The sequence below is a fragment of the Gorilla gorilla genome, chromosome 12 (assembly GCF_029281585.2).
Source record: "Gorilla gorilla gorilla isolate KB3781 chromosome 12, NHGRI_mGorGor1-v2.1_pri, whole genome shotgun sequence".
In the NCBI taxonomy this organism is placed as follows: Eukaryota; Metazoa; Chordata; class Mammalia; order Primates; family Hominidae; genus Gorilla; species Gorilla gorilla.
In genome coordinates, this window is record NC_073236.2 from 39,092,608 (window position 1) to 39,103,275 (window position 10,668).

Genomic DNA, 10,668 nt, shown 5'->3' on the forward strand with positions numbered 1-10,668 from the left:
AAACAGACAATGGTCCAGCCAATTGCAGCAAAGCTTTTAAAAATTTTCTTGATCAGTGGCATATTAAACATATTACTGGTATTCCTTATAACCCACGAGGCCATGCTATTGTAGAAAGAAGTAACAGAACTTTAAAATTACAATTACTTAAACAAAAGGAGGGGGATAAGGAGATGTCTACCCCTCACATACAACTAAACTTGGAATTGTTCACGTTAAATTTTCTTAATATTCCTAAATCTAGTTCTGTTACTGCTCCTGAAAAACATTTCTCTGGTAACTGTCCCATGGTAAACCAAGAAGGGAAGTGTGGTGGAAAGATGTTCAATCTAATATATGGTCAAAAGATTCTATTTTAACGTGGGGAAGAGGCTATGCTTGTGTTTCCCCAGGTGAACATCAATCTCCTGTTCGGATTCCTGCTAGACACCTGAAATTGTGTCCTGAAGATGCGTGCAACAATGAGACGGAGAAATTTGCTGAAAAAAACGCCAAGCAAAAAACAACTAACACATTCAACCATCAAAAAAAAGAAAGAAAATAATCATGCTAACTCCTTTACAACAGACAATCCAGTCAGCCATCCTGAACAACTTGTCTCCAGCGATCCAGGTCTGGCTCAACCTCTGCCTCCTCCTGATGACACTGATCCTTCTACCCTCTGTCACTCCACAGACTGTTAAAAACTATACATATTGGGCCTATATTCCTTTTCCTCCTCTTATTCGAGCCATGACATGGATGGACGCTCCTATTAAGGTCTATGTTAATGATAGTATTTGGATGCCTGGTTCTGTAGATGATCGTTGTCCTGCCCAACCTTCAGAAGGAATCCCTTTCAATATCACTTTAGGTTTTAGGTATCCACCTTTGTGCCTGGGACCCACTAATGGATGTCTCTCATTAGATATTCAAATTTGGGCAATCACACTACCATCTGGTCACTCTGTCCCTCCTTTAGGACACTTGGTATCAGGGCTCTCATTAAAACCTCTAAGGCAGATAAAAATAGGAATTGCTGATTATATTCACACTTCCCAATATAAGCCTTTAGGACCTGCGTGTCCTCTCAACTTGTGTTAAAATGCTGACAAATTACTGTGGAAGGATTGTGTTAGTCCAGAAGGAACTGTGTTATTTAATTCTTCTCACTACACCATTGTTGACTGGGCTCCTAAAGGTCATATTACTAATGATTGCTCTCAAGGTCAGAGATTGTCAACATTTTCTTTATGATATTACTTATCAAAAAAGTAGTGACAGCCCTCCCCTATTATATCGTAGATTTAACTCCTTTTTTCCTTTTAAGTGGAAAGGGGCAGGGGTTGCCCCTCCAAAGCCAAGGCTCGTTGTTCCCCACTTAGGACCTGAACATTCAGAATTATGGAGATTAACCATAGCTATGACTGGTATGAGAGTTTGGGCTGGAGAAAGTGTTATAAGTAAATCCACCTTGTCACCTCAAAAACTAAGACAACAGATTAATTTACACTACTATTTCCACACAGCCAAAAATATCACTATGGCAATCATCAAAATGTCAATTCAAAGATGGGACAGTAAAGAGTATGAGGACTTATACCCCCCCAATTACTAATGTCCCCCCACCACCTCTCATACAACCTATTCCCCCCACCCCACATTTCACAAAAAAGAATACTATCCCAAAATATATACACTATCTATATGGAGTCCAATAAAACTATACCACTTAAAAGTTGTGTTAAACCACCATATATGTTATTAGTAGGAAAGATGCATATTAGTTCAAAAACCAACATAATTACATGTGTTAATTGTTACTTGTATACTTGCATTGACTCCTCTTTTAATCAATATCATAGTATTTTAATAGAGCCAGGGAAGTTATTTGGCACCCCGTAGCCTTACATAGGCCTTGGGAATCTTGCCCTTCTATCCATGTTATTAATAATATTCTACAGAAAAATCTTAAAAGGAGTAAACGATTTATTTTTACATTAATTGCAGTAATAATGGGCTTGATTGCTGTTACTGTGACTGCTGCTACTGCTGGAGTTGCATGACATCAATCTATTCAAACTGTTCATTTCGTGGATAAATGGGAAAAAAAATTCTACTCAGATGTGGAATTCCCAGTCAGGTATTGATCAAAAATTTGCCAATCAAATTAATGATCTAAGACAAACTGTTATATGGATGGGAGATAGAATTATGAGTTTAGAACATCGATTACAAATGCAATGTGATTGGAATACTTCTGATTTTTGCATAACTCCATTCCAATATAATGAGTCTGTTCACAATTGGGAATCAGTAAAACGCCATTTACAAGGAAGTGAAGATAAATTAAGTTTAGATATAAGCAAGCTAAAAGAACAGACATTTGAGGCCTCTCAAGCACACTTAACTGCTATACCTAGTGCTGAAGTTTTAGATGGTATCTCTGAGGGGTTATCTAATCTCAACCCCATTCAATGGGTAAAATCTTTGGGAGGATCCACTATCATTAATTTTGTTCTGTGTATAATTTGTGTTATTGATTTATTGTTCATGTGTAAAATTGGAAAAAATATTCTTCAATCCAATCGCCATCAGTGCCAACCTATGATTGCTATGGTTCATTTAAATCAGAGAAAAGGGGGAGATGTAGGGAGACCCCCTGAAACTATCGCTACGGAATAAAAGATGAAATGCTCCTGATTATTGTAAATACAAAATTGCAGGCAGGATTGTGTAAAGACAATGCCAGGTTGGACTGCCAGAATGAGCCAACAGCACATGATGTCCTTCCCCCTGCGGAGAGCCTATGAACGGACATGCAGTCAGGGAGGTTTCACATCACCAAGATTCCTACCCCAGAAAAGCAGATGTTCATAGCTCTGGGAATGGAATGTGACCCTTGTGGAGAGACTATAAACGGATGCATGAGGGGCGCCTGTTCATACGGATAAGATAGGGCTATAAATGCCCTCATCTTGCCACAGCTCTTCTAGGTCTCTTTAGGGTTAAGGCATGCTACCTTCTGAGAATTTCTGGTCTAACCGGTTGTCTAGCTTCACATCCTGTTTCTATGGATTGTGTGTAACCAGCTTTTACTGCAACTGTTACTGCTGATCAATATCTTGCTAATCATAGGTTATGGAAAGACTGTGTTTCTGTTTTAAGGCTCTGTTAGAAATTACTGATGCACACACTATGTTGTAAATTCTTATCTCTGTGTACTGTACTTCTGCATAGAGATGTTATGTTAAAGAATTACTTCATCTCCATGTGACCATCTCACCTCATAATCAAACGACTCTAAATCCCTCACTAACCTACCCCCACCCTCACTAAACTTAACAATAAATGCTGGTATATCCAGTGCATTGACGGCATCGCGGGACCAGAAGGCGGTGACCCCCCTGGACCCAGCTTTCACTATCTTGTGTGTGTCTATTATTTCTCAACCTGCCAATCCACCTGGGAACAAAGAGAGAGCCCCACTGCATCGCGGGCTGCTGGCCAGATCCCGCAATATCCATGGTGGTGCACGCCTATAGTCTCAGCTACTCAGGAGGCTGAGGCAGGAGAATTGCTTAAACCTGGGCGTGGAGGCTGCAGTGAGCTGAGATGACACCACTGCACTCTAGCCTGGGTGACAGAGTGAGACTCCATCTCAAAAAAAAAAAAAAAAAAAAAAAGCTGTTTCATAAAAAGCTGTTTTATCACATGGCACAAATTAAATAAACAGATGTTAATTAAAACTATTAAGGAGTTCCGTGAATTTCAATATTTAATGCCAGCTGTTATTCATATTAATATTTTAACATTTTACCATTAAGATATTTAATACAAAGGATTGATATGTATTTAACTGTTTAAGGCTGGGCGTACAGGCTTACGTCTGTAATCCTGGTACTTTTGGAGGCCAAGGCAGGCGGATCACCTGAGGGAGAACAGCCTGGCCAATATGGTGAAACCCATCTCTACTAAAAATACAAAAATTAGCTGGGTGTGGTGGTGCACATCTGTAATCCCAGCTACTTGGGAGGCTGAGTCAGGAGAATTGCTTGAACCTGGAAAGTGGAGGTTGCAGTGAGCTGAGATGGTACCCCTGCACTCCAGCCTGGGTGACAAAGCAAGACTGTCTCAAAAAAACAAAAACAAAAACATACGTAATGGTTTAGAGTGCTAGTTAAACCTGCTCAAATCGTTCCTGGACCAAACTGAAGGTCAGGCTGCTATTTCTTGTGGCCCAATAATGAGATGCAGATGAACCGGGTAGGAAGACAGTTTTTATTTCTGCAACCAGGTACAGGGTGAAGGCCTGGAAATTATCACTCGACCAACTCAAAATTACAAAGTTTTCTAGAGCTTATATACCTTGTAAGCTATAAGTCTACATGTAAGTGTGCATTCATCTAATGACATAAGTGATTAACTTCTTTTAATCTATAACTAAGGTCTGAGTCCTGAAGACCTTCCTCTGGAGCCTGAGTAAATTTACTTAATCTAAATCCGTCCAGGTGCTGGGGTGATTACCCTTATCTTGCCTCCTGCTAAATCATGGAGGTTTGGGGAGTTCCTTCAGACCCCCAATAAACTTGTTTGTGGAGGACTGGGGGAGTTTCTTCAGACCCCCCCCAAAAAAATTCGTTTAATCCTAAATGGGTCCTGTTAAGAATTCCTTCATTATTTTGTCATGCTTTAAAACTCAGGACAGGCCTAGGCAAAACTCTTGGTGGGCTTGTTACGTTCCAGCCTTTGTACAAGGGCACTGGCTTTTTTAACTTTTAATATTTAACTTAGGTCCAGCGCAGTGGCTCATACCTGTAATCCCAGCACTTTGGGAGGCCACAGTGGGTGGATCACGAGGTCAAGAGATTGAGACCATCCTGACCAACATGGTGAAACCCGGTCTCTACTAAAAATACAAAAATTAGCTGGGTGTGGTGGTGCGTGCCTGTAGTCTCAGCTACTCAGGATGCTGAGGCAGGAGAATTGCTTGAACCCCGGAGGCGGAGGTTGCAGTGAGCCGAGATCGTGCCACTGCACTCCAGCCTGGTGACAGAGCAAGACTTCGTCTCAAAAAAAAAAGAAAAAAAAATTTAACTGACCACTCAGTACTGAAACAGTTGTTTTGGAGGCCTGCATTAGCGAGACCTGGCCTGCCACAAAATGACTAAGGGGAAATGGAAAATAACATTCCCTGAATGCCTACTATGTGTGCAACTCTACTTATGTATCTTGCTTAATTTTTATGATGATTCCATGAGGGAGTTTTTTTTTGTTCATTTTTTTCAGTGATTGTCCAATCCTGCAGACCACGAAGTAGATTTTAATTCTCATTTTAGAAATGAGGAAAGTAAGGCTCAGAGAGCTTATTCAAATTTCCTGAAGATACATAGCTAATAAATGGTAGAATTAGAATCTGAACCTAGGTCTACCTGACTGCAAAGCCCATGTTTTGTGGAAAACTCTCCTCTTTATTCTTTTTATTAATTTCATAAAATTAATCTCAATGGACATTCGAATCAGCATCTCTGTGGGTTATTGAAGAGAAGTTATAAGTTGTCAAGCCTCTGCTTTGCAGTGAGAAAATATCGGTAGGATTTGAATGAGATAAGAATGGGATGCTTGGCCAGGCACGGTGGCTCATGCCTGTAATCCCAGCACTTTGGGAGGCCGAGGCGGGTGGATCACGAGGTCAGGAGATCGAGACCATCCTGGCCAACATGGTGAAACCCCAACTCTACTAAAAAAAATACAAAAAATTAGCCGGGCATGGTGGCGGGTGCCTGTAATCCCAGCTACTCGGGAGGCTGAGGCAGAATGGTGTGAACCCAGGAGGTGGAGATTGCAGTGGGCCAAGATTGGCCACTGCACTCCAGCCTGGGTGACAGAGCAAGACTCTGTCTCAAAAAAAAAAAAAAAAAAAAAAAAAAGAATGGGATGCTTGCACAGTATTTTGTGGTTTTTAAATTTTTTTATTTTTTGTAGAGATGGGGGTCTTACTATGTTGCCCAGGCTGACAGTATCTTATTTATGCTGCTAAGGGAATATTTTTGTCTCCCTTTTTAACAGCAGGGTATCCTAGGAGAATCTTTTGAAATTGAGCTCAGTCCTGAGGTCTGAACTTTTCCTATTGTTAGTCACCTTCAAACCAAGTGATTTGTTACCAGCTAAAGGTTATGTTATTTAGAAGGCTTTACTCGATTTTTATTTTATTTTTGAGATAGAGTCTTGCTCTGTCACCCAGGCTGGCATGCAGTGGTGCGATCTTGACTCACTGCAACCTCTGCCTCCCAGGTTTAAGCGATTCTCCTCCCTCAGCCTCCTGAGTAGCTGGGATGACGGGAATGTGCCACCACATCCGGCTAATTTTTGTATTTTTAGTAGAGATGGGGTTTTGCCACATTGGCCAGGCTGGTATTTATTTATTTGAGTTGGAGTTTCACTCTTGTTGCCCAGGCTGGAGTGCAATGGCACCATCTTGGCTCATTGTAACCTCCACCACCTGGATTAAAGTGATCCTCCTGCCTCAGCCTCCCGAGTAGCTGAAATTACAGGTACCTGCCATGCTCAGCTAATTTTTTGTATTCTTTAGTAGAGCTCGGGTTTCACCATGTTGACCAGGCTGGTCTCAAACTCCTGACCTCAGGTGACCCACCCGCCTCGGCCTCCCGAAGTGCTGGGATTACAGGTGTGAGCCACCACTCCCGGCCTGGATCTTTAGAAAAGGACGTGATGGGGAGGGTTAGTGAAGAAGTGGGGCAACGAGAATGTAGACTGCAGTGTGGAAAGGCAGGACCAGTAGATGCTTGGAGAGCAGTTGGGGGGAAGAAAAGAATGATCATTACAATTAATAGCAGTAGCTTTGCTTCAGTTATAACTTAAGGAAAAAGGCTAAGGGGCCTATATTTTTTGCTCCAGATCCAGTGATTTAATTTTGAGAAGCAAGATCCAGTGACTGAACTCACGCAAGGGGATGACCTGGGGCCTGTGAAAAGTCAGGTTGCAGTTTCCATTGTATTCAGGAAAACCAGAAAAATAAATACAACTTTTGGAAGAAACTTTAAGTTTTCTCCCATTCACATTTAACCCTAGGGGTCTCACACTTCTGGAATTGCTTAGTGTCACGTGTGTCCATATAAATCACCTAAACAGGCTTTGTGTGAGCAACAAGGCTGTTTATTCACTTGGGTGCAAGTGGGATGAGTCCGAAAAGAGAGTCAGCGAAGGGAGATAGGAAAGGGGCAGCTTTATAGGGCTTGGGTAGGCAGTGGAAAGTTACAGTTAAAGGTGGTTATCTATCGTCAGCAGAGGAGGGGGTCACAAGGTGCATGGTGGGGAGATCATAAAACTCATTGTCCAGAAGAAGAACGTCACGAGGTCAATTGATTAGTTGGGGCAGGGCAGGAGCAAGTCATAATGGTAGAATGCCATAAGGTGGATTAATTAGTTAAGGCAGGAACTGGCTGTTTCACTTCTTTTGTGGTTTTTTGGCTGCTCCAGACTTTTTGGCTCCTGCAGGCCATCTGGACGTGCAGGTCACAGGGGTTACAACGGATGAGCTTTGGCTCAGAGGCCTGACATTCCTCTCTTTTTACTTATAAAATATAAAGTTATAAGAAAAGATAAAGAAAACATAAGTTTTTACTGGGGATTATTGGGGTAGGGGTTATGTTAATCAGGGCTGCTTCTGGCATGACTTAGGGGCGACGTGGACACCTAAAGAAAGTTTAATTTTATAGTGAGTTGGTGTAGAAAGTTTTTAGGTACAATTCTGTGTGGCTAACAAGGCACCAGTTAGCATATTTTGAGCTTGAAATTGTCCTAATAAATTCTCTAAAAACAGCAAATAAGCATAATAGCGTTAAGGTAGGTGTCAGTGAGTTTTTAGGCCAAGGTAGGAATAATGTTTTAGGTACCAAAGCCTTTTGTCCCCATTTTCCATCATATGAATAGGATTCCCTGTTATTTAGGCAATGATCTATTATATTACCCTTTTCCTATAGGTGTGAGTGGTGGTCCAGATGGAGAAGTTCAATAGTTCTGATTGTACATCCTATGCAGGAGAGATAATAAATAATCTTTGTCTCCTGGGTTAAGCTAAGGCTGGCAAAGAGACAAATGTCCCAAGCCTTCTAACAACCAGCGGCATAGTTTATGTTGTCCTGGATGCTGGTCTGGTTGCCAAATATGGGGAAGGAAATGAGGGGCTATAGGAGGCAAGCCAGAGGCTTATATCCTACGTGGTAATGGTCATGAAGGGAAAAGAGAAAAGAAGCAAAAAGCAGCCCAAGAAATCACTTATTTTCTAACAAAGAGCAGCCTGAAAGATCGAGCTGTAGACATAAATAAGGAAGCTGGAAGCTTGCACAGGGTGATGCCAGCAGCCACACAGACAGAGCAACCTGGGGCCATGCATGTCCACCATGCGGGCTCCACCTTCCCTTTTTTGTTAGCATGTACACAGTAGGAAAGAGATCAGTCACAAGAATAGCTACCTGCCTGCATAATAAAAGACTGGGGTGGGGGCTGCCAGAGATTCACACTCTATGCAGATGGCACACCTAGTCCTAACCGGTTTTCTTTTTGAGACAGAGTCTCTATCACCCAGGCTGGAGTGCAGCAGCACGATCTCGGCTCACTCCAACCTCTGCCTCCAGGGTTTAAATGATTCTCCTGTCTCAGCCTCCCAATTACCTGTGATTACAGGTGCCCACCACCACGCCTGGCTAATTTTTTTGTATTTTTAGTACAGATGGGTTTTCTCCATGTTGGTTAGGCTGGTCTTGAACTCCCGACCTCGATGATCCACCCGCCTCGGCTTCCCATGTTTTTTATTTTTATTTTTTAAGATAAAATAAAATGTTCAAATATTTTTGAAACATCTTGGAAAAAACCCACACAGCATTAGTATTACTACATTAATAACTGGCAATTGGTATAATTGCTACTATTAAATAGTATTAGAACTGCAGGAAAATTACAATAACAAATAGACCCATAGACCACCCAATGTAAAATGGCTTGCACAAAATACAGTTTATTATAATAACAAAAATTTTTGAGACAGTCTCGCTCTGTCGCCCAGGCTGGAGTGCAGTGGTGAGATCTCGGCTCACTGCAACCTCCACCTCCCAGGTTCAAGCCATTCTTCTGCCTCATCCTCCCAAGTAGCTGGGATTACAGGCATGAGCCGCCATGCTCGGCCAATTTTTATATTTTTAGTAGAGACGGAGTTTCACCACGGCCAGGCTGGTCTCAAACTCCTGGCCTCAAGTGATCCACCTGCCTCGGTCTCCTAAAGTGCTGGGATTACAGGCATAAGTCACCGTGCCCAGGCCCTATAATAAAAAATTTATGAGAGTACTTTTGAGCTAATTTGAATCAGTTGCCCAAGTTACCACATTATATCTGCCGCTGTTAGGAACGTTAATTGGCAGGATCTTTCTGAAGTGCAATTTAGCAGTAAATTGAAGAAGCCTTTAAAATTCAGTAGATATCACACCTGTTGACCCAGCCATTTCTCTTCCTTAAATTTTTCTTAAGAATTGAGGTAGCAAACCAAATATTACACTTCTAAGTGGGAGCTAAGTTATAAGGATGCAAAGACATAAGAATGATATAATGGACTTTGAGGACTCTGGGGTGGGAGGGGGTATACGTGGGACAGGGGTGAGGGACAAAAGACTATATTTTGGGTACTGTCACGCGCGTCCGTGTGGAGACCACCAAACAGGCTCTGTGTGAGCAATAAAGCTTTTTAATCACCTGGGTGCAGGCGGGCTGAGTCTGAAAAGAGTCAGGGAAGTGAGATAGGAGTGGGGCCATCTTATAGGATTTGGGTGGGTAGTGGAAAATTACAGTCAAAGGGGGTTGTTCTCTGGCAGGCCAGGGCGGGGGTCATAAGGTGCTCAGCGGGGGAGCTTCTGAGCCAGAAGGGATTTCACAAGGTAATGTCATCAGTTAAGGCAGGAACCAGCCATTTGCACTTCTTTTGTGATTCTTCAGTTACTTCAGGCCATGTGGATGTATATGTGCAGGCTTGGGCTCAGAGGCCTGACAGGTACAGCGTACGTACACTGCTCTGGTGACAGGTGCACCAAAGTCTCAGAAATCACCACTAAAAGCTTATCCATGTAACCAAAAACCACCTGTACCCCCAAAACTACTGAAATACAAGTTTTAAAAAGATGAAAAAAAATTTTTTTACATAAAATATCTTTCTCCCCAAAAACACATAAAATAAAATAAAAATATGTTTTAAAAAAGAATTGAGGTGGCTCTTAACTAGATAATTAGAATCGCTGGTGGTAATCACTGGCGAAATACGCGTACGTTTCTGTAGGTTTAGGGACCGGGCAAGTCTGAGAAATGCCACCTGGTGGTTCTCAGCCCAGACTACACCTCAGACTCACCTGAAGAGGTGGGGTTTATAAATATCTCAATCAGCATCTCTGGGGGTGGGACCAGGTATTTGTAACGTCTCCCCGTGGGTTTCTAATGCACAGCTAAGTGCCCAGGATAAGCGCCCTAGGGCGATCTAAGTAAAACGTGGCACAGCAAACAATTTTGTAAATGAATATTAGCTGGAGACATGTTCTCGAAATCGTGTTGAGAAAAAACCATGTACAAAAAAGCTCATAGTGCAGTATGATTCCATTTCTGCAATGAGTGTAAGACTAGAAATTAACC